The sequence below is a fragment of the Pan paniscus genome, chromosome 7 (genome assembly GCF_029289425.2).
Source record: "Pan paniscus chromosome 7, NHGRI_mPanPan1-v2.0_pri, whole genome shotgun sequence".
NCBI lineage: Eukaryota > Metazoa > Chordata > Mammalia > Primates > Hominidae > Pan > Pan paniscus.
This window is the reverse complement of record NC_073256.2, coordinates 80,895,548-80,917,567: the sequence shown is the minus strand read 5'-3', so window position 1 is coordinate 80,917,567 and position 22,020 is coordinate 80,895,548. Positions and strand designations below refer to the sequence as shown.

The following is a 22,020-nucleotide window of genomic DNA, read 5'->3' as shown; positions in this document are numbered from 1 at the left end:
ATTATTACTGTTTCAGTGTAATGATTTAATATTTAGTAAAACAGTGCTATTATAATGCTTCTAAGTGAGAATTATTATGGAAATATGTCACAAATTTTCATTTTAAATACCAAGGTCCTGCCTGAGATTTGTTAATTCAAATAACAGAGCAGAAATAAAATGTTTTGTCATACTGGATATCCTTTCAGCTCCCAAGTTGGTATAGATACTGGAATTTTATCAATTCAACTGTTGAGATTAAAATATTGCCTAGTAAAAACATGCTATGTCAAAGGCAATAGAATAAAAAAAAGGTGATTCTTTTTAGCACTTAGCTGAATATCTATGTTATTTTCATTTCAGGTTGATAGTCTGCTATGGAAAAGTTTTCATGTCACTCACAGCCAGGATTTTAAGATTCTATTACTCTTGTAAATCAATTTCTTGTTTTCTTCTCAAGTGGTTTGTTATGTAATATACTATTTAATTTTGACAGGATTTAAAAAACTATCAAATTTATAAAATACTCTTTGAGACTGAATTACATTTATCAATATTGCCATAATTTTCTAGCATCTTAAAAGTACAATTCTTTATCTCTATCCATTGTAAAGTACTTCTTACTTGGTTGAGTTTGCATTTTTGGTCTGGGATCCCAATCACCATCAAGCTAAGTCTTCCTTTTCACACAATTAGTTACTTGTTTTTTGTAAGTGCATTTTGAGTTCTGCCCACATGAAACTGCAATGCCTTTACTAAAATTGAAAACTCAATCAACGAATGGGTGTTTTGGTTTCAAAGCCTAGCCACTGAGATTGCTGGGTTGTTTGGTTATCTTGAGGGCTTTTGTTTTGTTTCTTTGTTTTCTTTTAGATATTTTGCATCAAAAAGATATAGCCATAGAAAATCCCTTTTACTAAGCAAATGAACACACTTCTCTTCCTTGTTGTACAGCATAGAGGTGACCAAAATCAAAATACTTATTGGGCAATTATTTAACAGTCTTTTGTCTGAATAATATCTGGCTTAGAAGCCATGGTATCAACATAATAAGATGCAATTCTTAGAAGGAAAACCCTTGGAAAAAAGTAAAAAGCAAAACAAAACCATTGCCTTCTTATGAGTACTGCGTATTTGGGGGGTGCTTAGGTGGTATACCATTTGTCTAAGGCAGGAAAGGATAAAGCCAATGAGTGAAAAGAAGACTTAATTAACAAGATGGTGAGACAGAGACCTGATAACATCATTTGAATTCCTGGGTCCAGCCATGCTATATTCAATTTTAGATTCTTCAAATTTATGAGTCAGTAAACTCCTTTTTAAAAATTTAAGTTACTTTAATCCTGACTGATATATCAGATGTTGAAGAAAAGTACCAGTGATGGAGGCCGGGCGCGGTGGCTCAAGTCTGTAATCCCAGCACTTTGGGAGGCGGAGGCGGGCGGATCACGAGGTCAGGAGATTGAGACCATCCTGGCTAACACGGTGAAACCCCGTCTCTACTAAAAATACAAAAAATTAGCCGGGCATGGTGGCGGACGCCTGTAGTCCCAGCTACTTGGAAGCCTGAGGCGGGAGAATGGCGTGAACCCGGGAGGTGGCGCTTGCAGTGAGCCAAGATGGCACCACTGCACTCCAGCCTGGGTGACAGAGTGAGACTCCATCTCAAAAAAAAAAAAAAAAAAAAAAAGTACCAATGATGTAGAGTTCTTTTTGTGGTTATGAGAGAATAAAAATGTAACATTATGTTATTCATTTATTTAATTTTATTTTTTGAAACAAGGTCTGGTTCTGTCGCCCAGCTGGTGTGGTAGCATGATCTCAGCTGACTGCAATCTCTGCCTCCTAGGCTCAAGCAATTCTTGTGCCTCAGCTACCTGAGTAGCTGGGATTACAGGCGTGCGCCACCATGCCTAGCTAATGTTTGTATTTTTAGTAGAGACAGGGTTTCACCACGTTGGCCAGGCTGGTCTTGAACTTCTGGACTCAAGTGATCTGCCCACCTCAGCCTCCCAAAGTGCTGTGATTACAGGCATGAGCCACTGTGCCCGGCCACATTACTTTATTTATATTCATGATCTTAAGTAGCAATATTATAAAGTTTGAGAAGATGATAATATTTCCTTATGAATATAAAGCTATTGAATTAGAAAATAGGTTAGAGCTCACAGGAACAGAAAACCAAATACCATATGTTCTCACTTCTACATGGGAGCTAAATGATGAGAACACATGGACAGATAGAGGGAAACAACATGCATTCCTCAAACACTGGGGCCTGTTGGAGGGTGGAGGGTGGGAAGGGGAAGAGGAGCAGGAAAAATAACTAATGGATGCTAGGCTTAATATCTGGGTGACAAAATCATCTGTACAGCACACCCTCAAGTTTACCTGTATAACAAGTAACATGAGACACAAGTTTACCTATGTAATAAACCTGCACATGTATCCCTGAATTTAAAATAAAAGTTAAAAAAAATAGGTTAGAGCTGATGACAGCTTCACTGAAGGCAAAATAATAAACAATATTTTCACACCTTTAATTTAATAATACTTTTGTAATTATAGGATATGGGAGGCTCTGCAACAGCATATTCTACAAAGAAAAAGATAAATGAACAGAATTCACTCTAAGATTCGCCATGGATGTTTACTAGTCAACTTGATGTCCCAAACCATCTGCCTATCTAACACAGCTGATCTTAAGTTCAGTAAGTTCCATTTGCTAATACATGGAACTGTATACCATACATCAGGGAAATATTGCTATTGAAACGGGAAATTAAAGGCTTTGGTCAATTAAACTATCCATAAAATTACTGAATAATCGGTGGAAAGATAAGTTTTAATGATTCTCAAGCAAGAAAAAGGCAACTTGATGTGTAAGAAGAATTGTGGAATCTTTGGAACTTTTAGAGGCACTTTACTTCGTGTTTAGTATTTATTGCATACATGGGGCAAATGTATTCAACATTTTAGTCCAGTTTTTTTTCTTGACACAGGTAGCATTGAATGAACGTAGGTACTTGTACTTTATTTAAATGCTCACAATAAAACAGACATCCTACTGGACAAATGAACTTTGTTTTCCATGCCCAACTTTCTCTCTAAACTAGCACCACAATAGGATACGATTTGGTTCATTCCTAGCACCAAAGGTAAGCTAAAGGGTGCTCAGATGTTTGAGGTATGATAAAAAGCCATTCTTTGGAGGTCTGACTTTTTGAACACATTTCTTCTTACCTGATAAACATGCTTACCTACAGGGGACTGCATGTGCTCTTTATACTTCTGTATTCCTCTCTGCTTTTGTCTTTCTTTGTTTTGTTTTTTTGTTTTTTTTTGTAAATCTTTCCTCTGCTTCCCATCTCTCCATGTTCACAGTTACAGATGACAGTTTATTTTTACTGGTGATGCTGCTTCTAGTCAGAGCTAATAACAAACTTCACCAATTTTTATTAATTTTCTTTGTTACATCTTCTGTCACTCCCCATGATTTTTGTGACTATTATTATTATTAAGTACCTGGTTAAATTTGACTATATACTGGTTATTATAGTTCGAAATTATTTGGAGGATTAGTATGAGGCATAGAATGTTTACGCCTTTCTCCAGAGAGAATGTAATGGGTTGAATGGGTTGAACTGTGTCCACCAAAATTTTAGACACTGAAATTCTAATCCCCAGTATCTCAGAATATGAGCTTACTTGGAAACAGGGTCATTGCAGATATAACTAAGATGAACACTTTGGGAGGCCGAGACAGGAGGATCACCTGAGGTCAGCAGTTCGAGACCAGGCTGGCCAACATGGTGAAACCTTGCCTCTACTAAAAATACAAAATTAGCCAGGTGTGGTGGTGGGTACCTGTAATCCCAGCTACTTGGGAGGCTGAGGCAGGAGAATTGCTTGAACCTGGGAGGCGGATGTTGCAGTGAGCAGAGACCACGCCATTGCACTCCAGCCTGGGCAACAAGTGCAAAACTCTGTCTCAAAACAAAACAAAACAAAACCCGATGAGGTCATACAGGAGCAGTGTAAGCCCTTAATCCAATTTGACTGTTGCCCTTATAAAAAGGGGGAAATGTGGACCTACATACACACACACAGGGAGAACATCATAAGAAGTTTGGAGTTGGCTGCCTTAATTAAGGGATGACCAGAAGTTAAGAGACAGGCCTGGAACAGATTTCTTCCTTGCATTCAGAGGGAGCATGGCTCTGCTGACAGCTTAATCTTGGGCTTCTAGCTTCTAGAACATAAGTTTCAGTTGTTTAAGCCACCCAGTATATGGTACTTTGCTATGGCAGCCCAAGGGAACTAATAGAGAGGGTATTCACTTGCTTCCACTTTGGGCAGGGATAAGGAAATCCATGCCTTTGGCCACAAGTACACTCTATGTCCAGAATTTGATACTGAACATTTAACCTCTCTTACCCTCCTTCAACAAGCTAATATACAGAGACAGTTACTGACTAACTAGTAAAAGACAATAGAATTCAAGGGCAAAGTAGTTCGATACTAGCCTAGGCAACACAGCAAGGCTCCATTGCTACAAAAAATTTAAAAAATTAACTGGGCGTGGTGGTGCATGCCTGTACTCCCAGCTACTCGGGAGGCTGAGGTGGAAGGATCGTTTGAGCCCAGGAGTTAGAGGTCACAGTGAGCTATAATTGTGCCATTGCACTCCAGCCTGAGCAACAGAGCAAGACCCCTGTCTTAATAATGATAATAACAATAGTTATTATTATTATTCAGGGCAAAATAACACATATGGGAAGGCCCTGCAATTTAAGATTTAGCACTTTTCTTGTGTTGCGTGTTCTGCCACATTTTACATGTGTTTGCAATCTCAGAATATTAGCAAGTGTCTTTACCCTACACTACTCAGCCTGAGTAAAAATATGCTTTCACGGCCAGGCACAGTGGCTCGTGCCTGTAATCCCAGCACTTTGGGAGCCCAAGGCGGGCAGATCACGAGGTCAAGAAATCGAGACCATCCTGGCCAACATGGTGAAACCCCATCTCTACTAAAAATACAAAAATTAGCTGGGTGTGGTGGTGCACGCCTGTAATCCCAGCTACTTGGGAGGCTGAGAAGGACAATTGCTTGAACCCAGGAGGTGGAGGATGCAGTGAGCCAAGATTGCACCACTGCACTCCAACTTGGCAACAGAGCGAGACTCTGTCTCAAAAGAAAAAAAAAAAAGCTTTCACAAGGATACATTTACAGTTTAATGACCCAAGCAGCCAAGTTTCCTAAAGAGAGATCATCTGAAAGAAGGGATCAATATACTTTTTCCTGACAATTAAATATTTTTAAAAATAGCTTTTTCATTAGACAACTAAACCTAAATTTTTAGAGATGCATTGGATGGGCTTAAAAGCAGATTAATAAAGGAAGCAAGTCCTTGACTATAATTGAAAACTTTTTTGATTGAAACTTATACTATTAACCAACTTAATATGCTTTTAGATTTTATCTAGGCTTCAGCAGAACATTTTTTCAAATTTTTCTGACTTTCCCTTGTCATCAGGCTGGTTTATAGGCTGCTTGTTTTCTGCCATGCATCTCCCCTATACCATCATGAATGTCTGTTTGCATGTCTTAGCCCCAGGCCCTGAACTATTATACAAACAAAAATAACGATGTCTTATATCTGTATAGTGCCTTCGAGTACACAAGGCACTTTAAACAGCAGAAGCTCCCCTAAACCAACTTTACTAACACACTCTACCAGATATGGCAACTTCTCACTTATTGCACGGCACAATGAGGACCCTCAGGCCACTTGTCAACAACCTGGTCACCTTTGTGTCCAACAATGGAGCGATTTCTGCAAAGTCATGTTTCTTCTCAAAGTTGCTTAAAGTCCTTGTTATTGTAATGGTGTAATTTAAATAAATGTTATGTAAGCCAGTAACATTGGAATACAAAAAGAAAGAGAATTGTATCTATAAAACCTAAAACCAATATTTTAGAAGAATCAGAAAAGGTGAACCACATAAAAAATTAATTTCAAATTGGTTGCAAGGCAGACATTATAAAAAGAATTGGGAAACAAATTTGGAAGAATTCACACATGTTGCTTTCCAAATGTCTATAAAACGTTATTTCACTTTAAAGGCACAAACTATGAATCATAAACAATACAATTTGTGTGTGTTTCCTCATCTTCCATCAGCAGAGCCATGCATGGCAGGCAGAGTAATGCCCCCCTCCACTTCCATGCCCCAATTTTTTTTTTTTTTGAGACAAAGTCATGCTGTTGCCCAGGCTAAAGTACAGTGACACAATCTTGGCTCACTGCAACCTCTACCTCCTGGGTTCAAGCAATTCTTGTACCTCAGCCTCCTGAGTAACTGGGATTACAGGCTCTTGCCACCATGCCCAGCTAATTTTCTGTATTTTTAGTAGAGACAGGGTTTCACCATGTTGGCCAGGCTGGTCTTGAACTCCTGACCTCAAATGATCCAACTGCCTTGGTCTCCCAAAGTGCTGGGCTTACAGGCATGAGCCATTGCGCCTGGCCCCAAAGATGTTTATGACCTTATCCTATAAACATATTACCTGCATGGCAAAAATGACCTTGCAGATGTGATTAAGCAAAAGATACTGAAATGGGGAGAAAATCCTGGATTATCCAAGTGGAAAATAACTGTACATTTATGTGTTTAAGATTAAAATGAAAAAATTGTAGTATGTATACATCCTTTAAAAAATCACTTTCTATTGAGCTGATTTTTTAATTATTTGACCAACTATGGCTTCATATGCTTCAAACAAGAGTTACTGCTCTCTCTAGGATACTACTTTATCCACAGGAGTCCTGTGGAGTCCATTTCACAGCTGTAGTCAAGGTTTTACTTTTGTCTCTGTCTTTGGCTTTATGACTCAGGTGGAGAAAATTATTTCACTTGTTAGTAATTTTTATTTATGAAAACTAGGTGCTTGGACTGGATGCCATATAAGGGACTTTTAAACTCTGAAGGTCTCTGATTTTAACATTTTCATCAAACAATCTGACTTATCTTCTCTCATCTGTTTAACTTGCCGCTGAAACCCTTAGGTGTATGTGTGGTTCAGCTCTGATTTAACTTAATATTAAAATTTCAGTGCTTCACAGCTATTGGATGCCCCTTAACCAAGGACTTAGGGCTCAAATATTTGAAGAACACTGGAGTCAGGAGACCAGGATTTCAGATCTGACTGACACTAACTAGGTGGGTGTCCTTTGACAAATCTTTTAGCTTTTCTGGGATTAGTTTTCTCATTATGAAGCTGGAGTCAATATTATCTTTAAGGTCCCTTTTAGCTCTACAATTCTATGATTCCATAATTCTGATTCTAAGAAAATCCAGTTCTAAGAAATGTATTTCTCTTCAAGGTGGGAAGAAAGCTATGATGGCTAGATAGGATAGCTATGCAGATTCCTGTATACGCCCATGAATATCTTCTCCAGAGAACTGGAAGTGTCTAGGTCCTACTGTTTTTCATACAACTCTAAGGACTAAATTTAGATACAAATTACTTTTTGTCAAGATAGTCTTGTCTCAGTCATGGATCTAGCTCTCCATTCCATAAGACACAGGGAGTTCCCAGTTGGTTATGGACATTGAACAGCATACCAGGGCGGGCTGCAATGTCTCACATATTAGGACAAATCAGACTTGGAAACAGATCAATTATAATATCACCTAGTAAGTGCTGTGACAGACTAAAAGCAGAATCCACACAAAGGAGGAAGTGATTAACTGCACTGTAGTAATGGCAAAAGCTTTTGAGTGCTAGTGCCCCATGAGATACATCCTGAAAGTTCTGAAGAGAAAGTTCAGGGTCAGGGAAGCATTTCAAGCAGAGAGCAGAGCCTGTTCGAAATGCCGAGTTGTAAAAGGCACAGCATGTTTGGGAAAAGGTGGGAATTTCATCATGTATAAACAGAAAGCAAGTGAGATAAAGGACTGGGAAAGTACATGGAAGAAAAAGTGAAGGCCATTTTATGCCAAACTAGAAGCAAGAAGAAATCCATCGAAGTTTCTACCTAGTGACAGGGCATGATCAGATGCTGTTTTTGAAGAGTTAGCTCTTGACAGGTACTGGAAGGATGCAGACTGGGCTGGGTAGGCTTGGTGGAAGGAAAAGAGAAAGGAAACTTTGAGATATAATGAACACTAAACAAAAGCAGGGGTGTTTGGCAGCCATTTCAGAAAAAGAATCCATTGGCTTTTATAATTGAGTATCCTTTCTCAAAGCACCACGCTCTAACCCAGGAGGGGCTGCCACGGCACTGACTGTGTCTCAGCTCATTCTCAAGAGCAATGAGGAATATTTTACAATACAGAACTCCCCATCATCACCAATGGTAGCACACAAAAAAATCACATTTTAAAAACACATTTAAACAGAATTTACAAGGATTCAACGGATTATGAAGTAGTTTCTTATCCCCCCTCGCAGCTATGAATACATTGCAAAATCTAGGACAGTTAAATACTGTATTTAAATTCAGATGTGATATATACATATGTTACTTATTCTTTTTATAAAGATCTGCCCTAGTGAAATTTAATTAGCCTTTGCAAGTTTATATACTGTGCGTGTTGGAAGGGTGGTTTAAACCAAGTTGGTTGTTTTAACCTGACTAAATTCTCCAACCTCACCAGCAGAGAGGTGTGTCAGAATTAGATTTCACTAAAAGTGATAAAAAATCTAAATAACAATGTCTATAAAAATAGAAGTTTATCTCCTGGGTAAAGAAATATAATCTGTAGCACAGAGCTGCGAGTTGGTAAAGCAGGTTCACAAAGTCCTCGCCATCAGGAACTGAGGCTCCTTCTACCTTATAGCTCTGCTGTCCACGCCGTGACTTCCATCTCATGATTCAAGATGGCGGGGAGAGCCCAAGACATCATTTCCTCAAATACCAGGGAAAAGAGGAAAGAATGCAGACAACTGCACCTCTTTAAGGGCTTCTTGGAATTCATATGTGACATTTCTGCTTGCATACAAGTAGAAGGAATATATTTACATGGCAGCAAGGGAGGCTAAAAAATAGACTCATTATTCTAGGTGGCATTACTTTAGCTAATAATGGGAGGGTCTATAACTAACAAAGAAGAGCTGAATGTCTATCAAAAGATAACTAAACTAGAAGTCTTTGCTAGGAGGAGGAACTAGACAAAGTATGGTAATGATAGTGGGGTCAAAATTAATTGCTGTAGTAATCTAAATGACTGGTCAGTGACCAGCTTCACAATTTAAAACCAGTTCTCAGCAGCTCGGGTACAAACTGCCTAGGAGATAAATCAACTAGAAGTATGGGAATGGAATCGTCTGACTACTCTAGTTTCTTATGTAATGTGTGTGTGTGTGTATGTATGTGTGTGTATATATATATATATGCACATACACATATGCATATATGCATACACATATATCATGTATATATTGCAAAAAAAATAAAATTAGAAAGGTAGGTGTGGGAGTTTAACTCCAGGATAGCTTCTCTCTTTATATATACAGAGGGGAAGCTCTGAAATTATTTGTGTTCTTTGGAGAAAATAGAGATAATAGGTGATATACATTCTTTGCATCAGGCAGCTAAATATTTTATATTATTGTATCACCCACACACCTTCACCTATACTGACCCCCAACTATGACCCTCTCCATATCTCTTCTCCTTCCAGACTGATGCACATGGCACCCTGCCACCATCCTAGGGGTTCAGTGTCACACCCAGCTCTGCCCACTCCAAGGGGCACTCACTGCTCCAGCACCATTTTTCCCACTTCATGCTCTATTTACCCACAGGGGAAAACAAAAACTTATCTTAATAAACCAATGTACAGTTCTGGATTGAGAAGTACTCATGGTTGATTGGTCATGCCTCTCTCCCAAGTCACATGAGAGCTTGTTTCCCCCAGAAATCTTTTAGTGACTCAAATGAGTGAATGGAGAGGCTAGTTAAGGGAGATGACTTTGGAATATCAGGGCCTCCTGGTGCTCTTTAAATAGTTTCACATGGAGATGACCTAGTAGGGACACTTACCATGCTTGAACATAGTCTTGGCACAAACTTGTATGTATTAACAACCTATATATTAGGTAGGCAACTATAAAAATTTTAAGTAGGGAAGAAAAAGAAAATATTAAAATGAAAATGGTAGGTATGGCAGTTTGTCGTCAAGATAATTGCCACTGAGTCCTTCCCTCCTCATATGGGGCCTACCATTTTCCCATGGAGACGTGGAGTCTAGTCCTCCCCTCCCTCTTGAATCCGAGATGGCCTTAGGGATTTGCTTAAGCAATGAGTATGAAGCTTTGCAGCTTCCACTTGGGTCTCTTGTAATTCTTGCTTTTGGAAGGCTCACCTGGGAGAAACCAGCTGCTCTGTAGGAAATGCAATGGTCCTGCAAACACCATGCTATGGGAAGCCCAAGCCATGTGCAGAGGCCCTGGAGGAAGAGATTCATTGTGGCGAGCAAGAGACCACATGCATGAGGAAGCCATCTTAGAAATGGATCCTTCATCCCACCCATTTCAGGTGAGGCCATGTGGATCAAGATGATCCCTTCTCAAATTCCTAAGCTACAAAAAAATGAAGGGTAAAATAAAATAGGTGTTAAGCTCCTAAGGTCTGGCATACATAGATAATAGAAAAGTAGTTTAGAATGAGAATGTAATATAGGAAATGTGGATGAAAGATAAGCAAGAGGTAAGATGGAGTTGAAGGATTCAAAATGATCTGTAAAACTATGAAGTCATTAGTATAAAGCTGAATTCAGTGAATGAAAAGGCCGGGTGATAGGGAGCCAATCCATCAAGTAAAAGTGGAAAACATGTCAAAGGAAATAATATATTAACACAAAGACAGCCTCTCCCAAAAGGAAAATAATAATCTCAGCAATACAGAAAACTCAAATAGCATTGCAAATACCCCAGGAGAATTGTGTAAAAACCAAAGTAATGTTAACAGAAACTTGGGGAGGAAAATCTCATTGACATTAGCGTTCACATTTCATATGTAATAACTATTTATTGAGTATATATTTGGGCTAGAAGTTGGTAATATATTGATGGAGGAGACATAATTCTTGCCATCATGGAGCTCACAAATATGTTCTATCTAATTTTTGTCCTAGAATGATAACTCAATGACCTCTCCCATTATAAAGAAATATTGACACCTTTAGTTTGTACAGGAATAGCAATATCTCTGCATTGTCAACATGAAGCCATATCTTTAAGAAAAGAAGACAAATATATCAGGAAAATATAGAAAAGCCAAGTGTGGAAGCTAAAATCTGAAAAAATGAAAGGATGCTAACACAGGGTCATGCCTTCTGGGAGGTTTGTTATTGATTGATGAGAGGTTGCAACACTGGATACAAAAGAAATTTTCTCATCCATATGGAGGGGAGCCTGCTACTGCTTTTTTGAAAAAGAGAAAAGAGGATTAAAGAAGAGGATTAAACAAGAAATAAACAAGAAAAAAACAAGAAGTGCATCTTGCTTCATATATTCCTGAAAATTCCTATATAATTGGAATCTGTTTTTAAAGCCCAAGTATATTTGTCATCTAGAATATCATAGTAATCCTTATGGTATATTGTCAAGAAAGCAAAACTCCACAGACATACCTTCATTTTTAAAAACATTGATATAGATTTTCACATTCATAATTAATTTTGCTGAAAGTGGGGTCTCCCCATATTGCAATGCGATGAGGGGTACTAGAGTTTTTGAAACTTCAAGACTCATTCGCATCAGCAGCAAAGAATAAAAAGAGATACAATCACTGATGCTTCTACTCCTTTGACAGTTTTAGCCAGTTTTCTGAAGTAACCATCTGTTTTCTTTCCTCTAGATAAGTCTAACCTGCTTTATAAACTTTTTTCACTCTCACCTTCCCTCCTTTACCCCACCCATTGCCAATGTCCCTCTACCTGTGGCATTTCACACTTGGAGAGAGCTGCTAATGGTTGACAACAAAAGGACTGCTAATCGCACCAATTAAGAGGTGTGAATGTCACTTGTTACCTTCCAGCTTTGTTACTGAACATGTTAATTACTAATTGTACAGGTGCAGGCTTTTAAGTTCACAAGGTTAACACTGAAGCACAGCTTTGTTTGAGCTGTTTGTTTAAATATTGAAAAATCATGGGAAAAGGGTTGACCTACGTTGAAGAATGAACAGATGCCATTGCTGTACTTTCCCAGGCGGAAAATCTTTAGACTGACTTAGCAATATAATTGACCTTCAAGAAGTGATTCTCTGTGGTGAATCTACCAAAGAACAGGTGTTTGTGGTTCTCTTACTTTACATGGAGAAGCAGGGCACTTCTCTTATGTCACAAGACTATGGAACTCTACTGGAAGGTCAGTTGAGGGTACTCTGCAAGAAGTGTGTACAGTTAATTAAAAGAAAATCCTCTAGAGAGACTTTTCATAAGCTCAAGGTTTCTATGTTCATCTCTTTCTGAAAGCTTTACTCATTCATGATTCAGTATTATAGATATGTCCTGTGGACTTCTTTTTTAAAAGTTTTGCCTAACAAAACACCTGGAGGAGGGAACCTGTTTCAGAATCACATAACCTCAGCTTGATAAGAATCTCAAGAGATCACACTGAGTGGCTTCCACTTAGAGAAGGTAACAAGACCACTTTACAGAGAAGACAACAAAGGTCCAAGATATTATACAACTCGCTCAAGGCCACTACATCAAGATTAAGTTGGATTTGCAAAGTGAGTTAGATTTTGGAAAAAGCTAACCTTCAATTGTTCTCCAGGGGAATGAGTAATTACTATGAGGAGCTAGTAATTTTTAGCTTGTCCTCAGGCCTACTGAAATATCTTTGCTCTTTCCCTGCATCTGTAAGAGCAACTGTTGTTTTCAGTCATTCAAGTAGAAAGTGTGCGGTAAGTGCCTCTTCTATTTTTGTGGTAGACTCCACAACAAATAAAGAAAGTCTCTCTGGGAAGCCCAAGGGTGGCTTCTTGGAACATAAACTGCAAGGTTTTGAGAGCTGCCATGCAATAGTAAAACCAGTTGATGGATTTGAGACCAGGGACCTGTGATCACCTTGCTCCTTGCTCATGATGTATCTCTATTGTTACCTGCCTGACAGCAAGGGATAAAAGTGGAGGCGCTATAGTAGAATGCCTACGAGTATAGGCTGCTCTCTAAACATAGGGGGTGAATCTAATCGTCCTTTAACCCGTGATTAAATGAACAAATGAGCTCCAAATTCTTAATATGTGCTTGGCACATAGTAAATTCTCAAGAAATTACCACTAAAGAACTTATCCATGTAACCAAACACCACCTATCCTCCAAAAACCTATTGAAATAAAAAATAAAGATAAATTTGCATAAATAAGAATACCTATATGTCAATAAACAAATACATTCAAATTAAAATGTATGATTTTCTTCCTATTAAGTTAGCAGATTAAATGGTGATGCACAAGTTCTTCAAGATTTCATATGGAAAAGGGCCCACAAATTCTGTGCTAATAGAGATATATTTGTAGCTTGGTTGTATTTAATCAAAAGTGTTAAACATATATTGTGGTAGACAGATTCTTCAGGTGGCCTCCACTGGAACACATCCCAGTGTTCGTGCCCTCGTGTTATGCCCTCCGCTGAAGTGTTACTAGACCTTTAGCTTATGTCTAGCCAATAGAATGAATGAGGCAAAAGAGACAGAATGTATGTGATTACATGATTGTGTTATATAAGGTTGTAATACCCATCTTACTGGAGTATGTTTCTTCTTCTTTTGCTGGCTGTAAACAAGCAAGTTGCCATGTTTGGGTTGCCTATGTTGGAAGGTCCACATGGCAAGTAACTTATAGACTACCTGTAGGAGCTGATATTTATTTATTATATGATATAAAGCAAAGATTTATTTTTGTTATTATTTTTACTGCACATGATTGGTAAGTTTCTAGGAACTCATTGAGATAAGGAAGCCTGAAGAACCTGAAGCAATGAATTGTGATTTGTAGAATTTTTAGCATCAGGAGGGGCAGATAGAACAGATATTCATTTAAGAAATGGGAGCTTAAGTTATTCCTTGTGGTAGCTGTCAGTGATATATACTTGCTCAGGCCCCTCAGGTATGCCATGAGCTTACTTTTCATCTGTGAATATAGCAGAGAGGTACTGTAATAAATCCCAGGGTGGTCCCTGTGAGGTTAATCTGACCAAGTGTAGGAGACCTTTCACTTGTCGCCTTCTTTCCTTGTGTGGTGGAATCTACTAACTGTTCCATAAAATGCATTCTCCATCTCTTCCTCTTTAATAATAAACCGCTTCAGTTGTAGCAGGGCTCATAAACATGCATTTATGAGCATGTCTATACTTTCCAACCTCTTTTGTAACCAATTATGGCCATATGACTGAGATCAGGCTGGTGGGATGTGATGAAAGTTATGTGTGCAATTTCTTCGTTAGGTCCTTAAAGAGACTATCTTTTGATTCTTTTTTCCTTTTCTTTTGTGCTGGAACATGCATGTGCAGGAGATTCAGCTTTGACTAGGAAGGCAAAGGCCACACTACAGGGCTGTGGTTCTCGAAGTGTGATGTCCAAACCATCAACATCAACGTCACAAGAGAACCTGTTAGAAATGCAAATTCATCGGTTCCATCCAAGACTTATAGAATCAGAAACTCCAGGTGGGCTCAGAAAGCCCTCCAGGTGATTGTGATGCCCGAAAGCAGAGACTGGCAAACTGCAGCCAATGGACCAAAACCACTGGGTGGCTCGATTTTGTACAACAATGAGCTAAGAATGGGTTTTACATTTGCAAACAGTTGCAACAAAAAGTAACAAAGCCAAAGAAGAATATGTAATTGAGACTTATGTGGCTGGTAAAGACTAAAATTTCACCTTATGGCCTTTTACAGAAAGTTTGCCAACCTCCGCATTCAAGTTGAGAACTATTGCCATAAAGCCTTGCTCAATAAAAGGAACTTAGATCCCTGAATAACTTTGTGGAGCAGAACTGCTCTGTCAGTTTGGCCTCCTCACTCCAAAACTGCTAGAGAGAAAAATAAACTTCTAGGCTGTGTAAGCCTCCATACATGGGGCCTCTGTTACGGCAGCTGAGCCCAAATCCTGACCAATGTAAGAGGTTAAGAAGGAGCTGCTATACTACACGTTGATCTCTCTTCCCACACCTTATTGTCAGCTCATGGTCTGAAGTTTGCTTTTAGTTTCCATCATCACATGTCTCCTGATTACTCTCTTTAAAGGTACAGATATTGGATTCATCTAATAGTTCTCCATAATTTTGAGCCCTAAAGGCTTTAGAACACTTACTGGAACTTCATAAATTGAATCTATCCAGGTGACTACACTTATATGTTTTCAACCCAAATAATTTCTTTATTTTTTATTTTGAGACAGAATCTCACTTTGCCACCCAGGCCGGAGTGCAGTGGTGCGATCTCGGCTCACTGCAACCTCCGCCTGATGGGTTCAAGCAATTCTCCTGCCTCAGCCTCCTGAGTAGCTGGGATTACAGGTGTGGGCTACCATGCTCAGCTAATTTTTGTATTTTTTTAGTAGAGACAGGGTTTCACCATGTTGGGCAGGCTGGTCTCGAACTCCTGACCTCAGGTGATCCACCCTCATCGGCCTTCCAAAGTGCTGGCATTACAGGCATAAGCCACCGTGCCCGGCCCAGTAATTTCTTACATACATTTGTTCAGTAATCTTATACTTACATATCCTTATTCTGAAAGATTGAATCAGAATGGTTGGTTTGCTCAACCAGCGTTGAGCAAACACAGGCACAACCCCTCTTATTCTGGCTAATGCAAGCAGATTCACCCTCATTTGTAAAGGTGCATTGTGTGACAACAGTTAATAATAGATAGGATTTGATGATGATGATGTCTGAAGCTGTTGGCTGTGGAATTTCTTTTTAGGAGAGTAGCTATAATTTAGGCCAGAAGCGAAAGACTATTGCAATTAGGGAGGTGATTAAAAGGTTTAAATTATCTTGTATGGCATGGGGTCTGTATTCCCAGCTATCTGTCCTCCCAGTATGATGTAAATCACCATGTCTAGATGAGGAGATGGTGCACTGTAGACTCAGTCTTGGGGAGCTTATGGGGAAGGAAAAGAAAGGGTGAATCTGAACTTCATTAGTTGGCAAATACAGTTCTTTTCTTGGTCTCCCCGGAAATTCATAAGCCAAACAGCAAGCAAGGTGGAAAAGGCTGGTTTCCAGCAGAAGCCATGTGTGCCAGGTAGGGCACATACATAAGCAAAGCTCAGGTTTGGGGCAGTTCGGTGTGTGGGTCAGTGGGAAGGAGGGGACTGGTGTTGCAGGACGATGCAGTGGCTTTGCTGCACACCATAAGCGTAGTTGTGGGCCGCAGACTCTCTCCTGTCATTTTGTGTGCAGTAATGAAGCCTGACGAGAGGTCTCCTGCTTGCAGATAGCAGGCTGTTGTCCTAAAAATGCAAACCATTGCCTCGGGCCATGGAATCGGGAACAGGCAGAGGACAGAGGCTCCGGCTGGGCGCCCCACGGCTCGTCCTCCCTTCAGCACTCGCGAGTTGGATGTAGAAAGCTGGTCTTTACCCTTGTACATAAGGACACAGAAGGAAGATTTTTTTTAAGGTGTCCCAGAGACCAACGGCTTTAATCCGGATTTTTTGCAGGGAAGATAGAGGATGAGGGATGCCTACCAGCAATCCTCAAGCCTCCTGTATTTTCTCATGCAAAATAAGCTTTCGAGCTTGAAAGCCTCATGTTCGCCTCCTCCCCTAGTGTCTTCCCCCGCAACGCCCCCATCCTTTCTTTTCCTTCTCTCTGCAGAGTAGGCAAGTCTGTCCCAGCCACCTTTGGCAAGGCTTTTTTTGAAACAATGGCTCATTAATATTCGATGGGGCAGGTATGCCAGGAGATAGCAGGGGTTCACGACCCGGTGGGGGGGCGGCGGTGCCTGGCACTGCAGACCTTTAGAAGTTGCCAGCCAGGAGGAAGCCCCTCTGCCCCAGCTCTGGACGGACGGGCACGCTGGGGCACTGCTGTCAGAGGCTGCTCTATATCCCACGACCGGTAGAAACCAGGCCTGGTCTTTGGTAGCTCTGCCTGGGCCTGAGTTGGCTATGCAAAGGGAGTTGTCCCTTTTTACAGTATTTGTTTGTTTACTGTTTGTTTTTGTTTGTTGAAATGTTGCCTTCCTGCTTCCCAAGCAGCCTGCTGGTCCCAAGGCTGCAAAAATGTCCTTGACTCTTGAAGCAGGCAGTTTGTGAGTTCTAACCTTGTTCCCCACTCACTCTGAGGGACTTTATTACCCACCATCTACATTTCAGAAACCCTCCTTCTCCCTCATGTCAGTCTCCTTGGAGGCACACCTCTGAAGTGGGGAAAAAATGCGCTTTTCCTTGTGTTTTCAGGCATCTATTATTTCTATGGAATTCTTGACAGACAACAAAGAATTAAAATTTAAAAAAACTGTCAATTTTCTGCTGTCAAGGAAACAAGCTGTTCTCCCCATTTAAGGCTCCCTTGGTAAGCCTGGTGAAAACTTTATTAAGAATTGATGAATACATTCAGTCTCTCACAAAAGTCACCTGGAGTCATTTCTAGAACAACATGCTGCGGGGAGAGCTTTCTGAATCCGTGATTGTGAGTGCCGGCTCTAGTGAGTGACCCTGGTTTTCTGGAAGACCAGGCTAGGGGGGCTGACCAAAGCCGCGCCTCCAAGCGAAGATGCCATTGTGCCTCTCCAGAATGAGGACAACACAGACACCCACAGGGGTGAAAGGGCAGGATACCTTTCCTCGTCCATTTCAAGGTCCATGGCTGCTATCTCTGTAACAAAAAAAGACAGACTAAAAAGGGAAAAGCATAACAAATTTGTTTAATCAAAGTTTTATGTGACACAAGAGACTTTAGACATGAAGACCCAAGGCCTAGAAAAAAACTGTATTTTTATGCTTAGGTTTCATGAAGGATGGGCAACCATGTAGAAGTGTGATTGGACAAAAAAGGGTATTACCTGATGGTAACACATTGGAGGGAACTTAGCGAGGCCTGTGTGTTCTGATTCTTCTTGGCCTTCCTGTGTGGCATTCCTCCACCCTTCCCCCCCTTACCCTAAGGTATGGGGCAAGACCCTTTTGGAATGAGGGTCTTATGGCCTACTTCCATGGGAGCTAGGTTAGAGTGACCTCTGTAGGTTTTACAGTTTGCTTTGGGGGAGAGAAGTTCTAGTTTGTATGATCTGCTTTGGGGGGAAAATGGGAGAAGGAGAAAGGAGGGCAAGAGAAGGTCAGAGAGAATTTCTTGCTTCTGAGGCCCTGCTGATCCCCTTGTAGAGTACTCAGCAGACTGAAGAGCCATACTTTGGGATATCGTTCTAAGCCCCAAAACCTTACAACTGTGTGGCATTTTATAGTTCATAAGCCCTTCTGCACAAACCACCACAAGTGGTTCCCCAAAAACCCTGACAGTAGCTTGGGCATGCAGAGCACAGGGGTGGCACAAGAAGATAAGGTGGGAGGCAGCCAATCTGCTGCCCTGCTAAGGTTTCAAGTAGGACTGAGCCTGTACTCGCCTCTCTCTGAACTTCTGTATCTTGCTTTTGCACATTTCTCTCTTGATTCATATTACTCATTTGCTAATCATTTTTTAAAAAATTCCACTTTCTGGTGAAATTCAGCAGGAAATTCAAGCTTTTCTCCCGGCTGTGCTCATATCCTCACTGACTCTCTCTCTTCTTCTTGGTTAAGAGCCAATCTATCCACGAACCACTCTGATTTCAATACAACTTAATAAAACTGAACTGTCACCACTTTGGCAGTACACTGGTTTTCAGAGTACTGGTTTCAGATTTAAACTTTGTTCTCTTAATTGAACCTCACAGCAATCCTGTGAGGTAGGGATTCTCAACCTCATTCTCAGGTAAGGCAACTTTACTCAGGCAAGCTGGAACTTTACTTTCTTCTTGGTAGTCCTGCTTCTTCACCATTCCCAGGCATTTGGCTGGCAACTGAGGCTTGTTCACAGATGCACAAGGCCTATTTTCTGTTTTTATGAAGCCTGTAAACCAACAGATAAGCTATGATATGTACATAAAAAATATAATTAAAGGTAGAATTGCATTCCTATGAAAAGAATATGAGCAAATCATTGTATTATTTCAGAGAAGAGAGATTATTTTTGGTGGAAGAAATATGTTTGAGTGGTTGGCCAAAGATGGCCTCTGGCATCACAGGTATCTGGGCTGAATCAGCCTCACTATCTGCTGGCTACTGACTTGGGACAAGTTATTTAACTTCCTTGAGATTTAGATTCCTCATCTGTAAACAGGTTTTTTATACATACTGCATTTCCACTGGGATTAAATGAGATAATGTGTGTAGCTTACTGAGCCTAACACAGAGTGAGGACTCAATGGTAGCGATTATTGGAAGACTCTCCATGCATAGGACTTTGACAGCTAGAGATAGGACAGATGACATTCTGACAAGGGAAGACCCTACTATTTATGCTTCATATTCTAAAATGCATTGTGATAAAAGTCCTCTTGCAAAGCAGGTCATTACCAAGATAGTTAATTTGACTTTGTAAAATTCACCTGGTAGGGGAGGATATTGGCCTCAAAATTAAACTAATGCCTCAAACAGGGAAAAATGTCTCCTCTTTGTTGTTTGGACAAATGTATTAAGCTGATGACATCCATCGGTTAAGATCCTTAACCAAGATAGTTAATTTCCCCTACTAGGTGCATTTTACAAAGCACTATCACTTTTTCATTTAAGTCTATGGAAGGTTGTTATTATCTTCTCTGAATAGGAGAGAAAATAGGAGCCCTGAGAGATGAAAGAACTTGCTCTTGATTATACTCTTAGTAGCCATTCTACATTCATTTTTCTCATTCCTGCTCAAGACTTCTTTCCTTAAACCCATTTTGTGTCACTTATGTTTGTCTAGTACTAACAGTGTACTAAGCATTGCTCCAAACACTTTATAAATGTTAAGATATTTAATCTTTACTGCATCTCCTTGAAGTAGGTACAATCATTATCCTACAAGTGAGGGAACTGAGGCACAGAGAAGGTAAGGAACTTGCACAGGTTTTCATAGCAGTGAGAGGCAGAGCTGGATTCCACCCCAGCTAGGCTGCCTCTGGAGCCCGCCTGCGGGACCACTGATGGACTCTTCCCGTGAAATTGTGTGTCTCTCGGGGTATGCTCTGTGTTCTACAGTTTCCCTTATATGATGCCTTCTGCCTTGTTCCAAACTGAGTAAGAACCAGCCTGAGGCAGATAGGGAGTCAATAGGTGCTTTCAACACTGGGAAGCTCCCCTTGGCAAGGAGAGGACAACTCACTGCTACACTGTAGCATATTCCCAGGCTCCCTCTGATCAGGAGTGATGTGGCTGAGAGGCTGCAGGAGTTAAGGTGCTGGGGCAGGTAGGGTGGGGAGAACGTGAGATTTGCAATAAGCAGACCGGGGTGGAGACCATGTAGGGATGGGCACTTGCTCCTTTGGAACCTACAGCAAATCACTGCAACCTTTTGGTTTTAGTTACAACAGCTGAAAAAACAAAAGGGGCAATATCAACATTTTTTTCACGTGCCTCGCACATTGTTCTGAGAATAAAATAAAGCAATGAGCAAGTATGCAATTTGGAGACTTTAAAGGATATACAAATATGAGTCACCCAAAGGACTCAAACTATTTTTAATGTGAAATAAAATCCTGATTTACCTAATTGGCTAGAATGACTAGTGGGAATAATTTGTTTCTATAACTGAACCCAGACGAGATCTCTATAGACCAACTTTCTTTTAACCCACATTAGCTTTTTAATCCATTGAGTTATCTGCACCAACAACACCTGAGTAGTGAGTTTTAATGACTGTATCACAACCCTAGACTTAGGAGAGGATCTTAACCCATGGATGTCATCAGCTTCATACATTTGTCCAAGCAACAAAGGAGATGTTTTTCTCTGTTTGTGGCATTAGTTTAATTTTGAGGTCAATATCCTTCCCTATCAGGTTAAGGTATAGAATGAGGTCACATTGATTTCGATGTTCAAATTATGATAACTGCATTTTCATCCAATTTCTTCCTTCCCTGTAGTGTTCCATGGAAAGCCCAAGGCTCTCAGGAACTGAAGCCCAAAGTGCTTAGTCATCCAAGATATATATTACCTTACAGAGGAAGAAACTGGAACATTTGTTCACACTGCAGAAGAGCCCCTTTCTCTGCTGCCTTTGCTGCCATCAACAGTAAACACTAGAAGTTTAGGAGCTGAAACCCCATTGATTGGCAGACTGCTCTGTCAAGACTATGGAATCAATGGTAGTTTCTCAACATGAGCTTTGGAGAAGAAGGGAAGACAACTTATCTGAGGTTCTCTATATTCCAGGAAGCCTGAACCTCTGGGATTGGATCCCCAGGTGAGCAGCTGACTCAGTTCTCACACCTGCTGCCCTGCCCTCGTTCTGGAGTGACTGTCAGAAGGGGATTGAGCCTCAGCCACCTGGCCTAGGGCCAGTCCTCCTCTCCAACAACCCAGATCCTGGAGTTGTGTGCCTAGTTTTGGACTCTCCTTTCCATCAAATGACTTTCCCTCTAGAAAGTCCTTTCGTCTCTCCTGCAGGCAGCATCTGTTGGATTCACCCTAGTCCAGGATTAATCTATTGCCAGAGGGCCACATCCAGACCACTACCTGTTTTGGTAAATAAAGTTTTATCAGAACATAGCCATGCTCATTGCTTTACATATTGTCTGTGACTGCTTTCTCACAGCAGAGTTGAGTACCTTGTGGCCCACAAAGCCTTAAACATTTATATTTGTATGTTAATAGATGTCTGTGCCCTTAAAAATGCTATGGTGATATTGCTTATCAAAGTTAAATGTTCTTGTTTCTCTTGTTCCTGTTTCTCTTCCTCCTAAAAGATTCCATAGTCAAATAAATGGATAGATGTAAATGAATGCAGGTGGGAGGGGTGGCTCTGATCACCAAAAGCAGCCATGCTCCGGGTTCTTGTC

General features: G+C 40.4%; 1 long non-coding RNA gene across 1 annotated transcript; it reads left to right on the top strand.

Moving 5' to 3' along the window:
* The first annotated feature begins 2,436 nt into the window (after window positions 1–2,436).
* On the top strand, window positions 2,437–21,727 carry LOC130541723 (uncharacterized). Its single transcript, XR_008955819.2, has 4 exons — window positions 2,437–2,690; window positions 7,097–7,203; window positions 10,348–10,526; window positions 21,106–21,727. It is a non-coding gene; the product is annotated as an uncharacterized LOC130541723 (long non-coding RNA).
* Window positions 21,728–22,020: the final 293 nt, after the last annotated feature.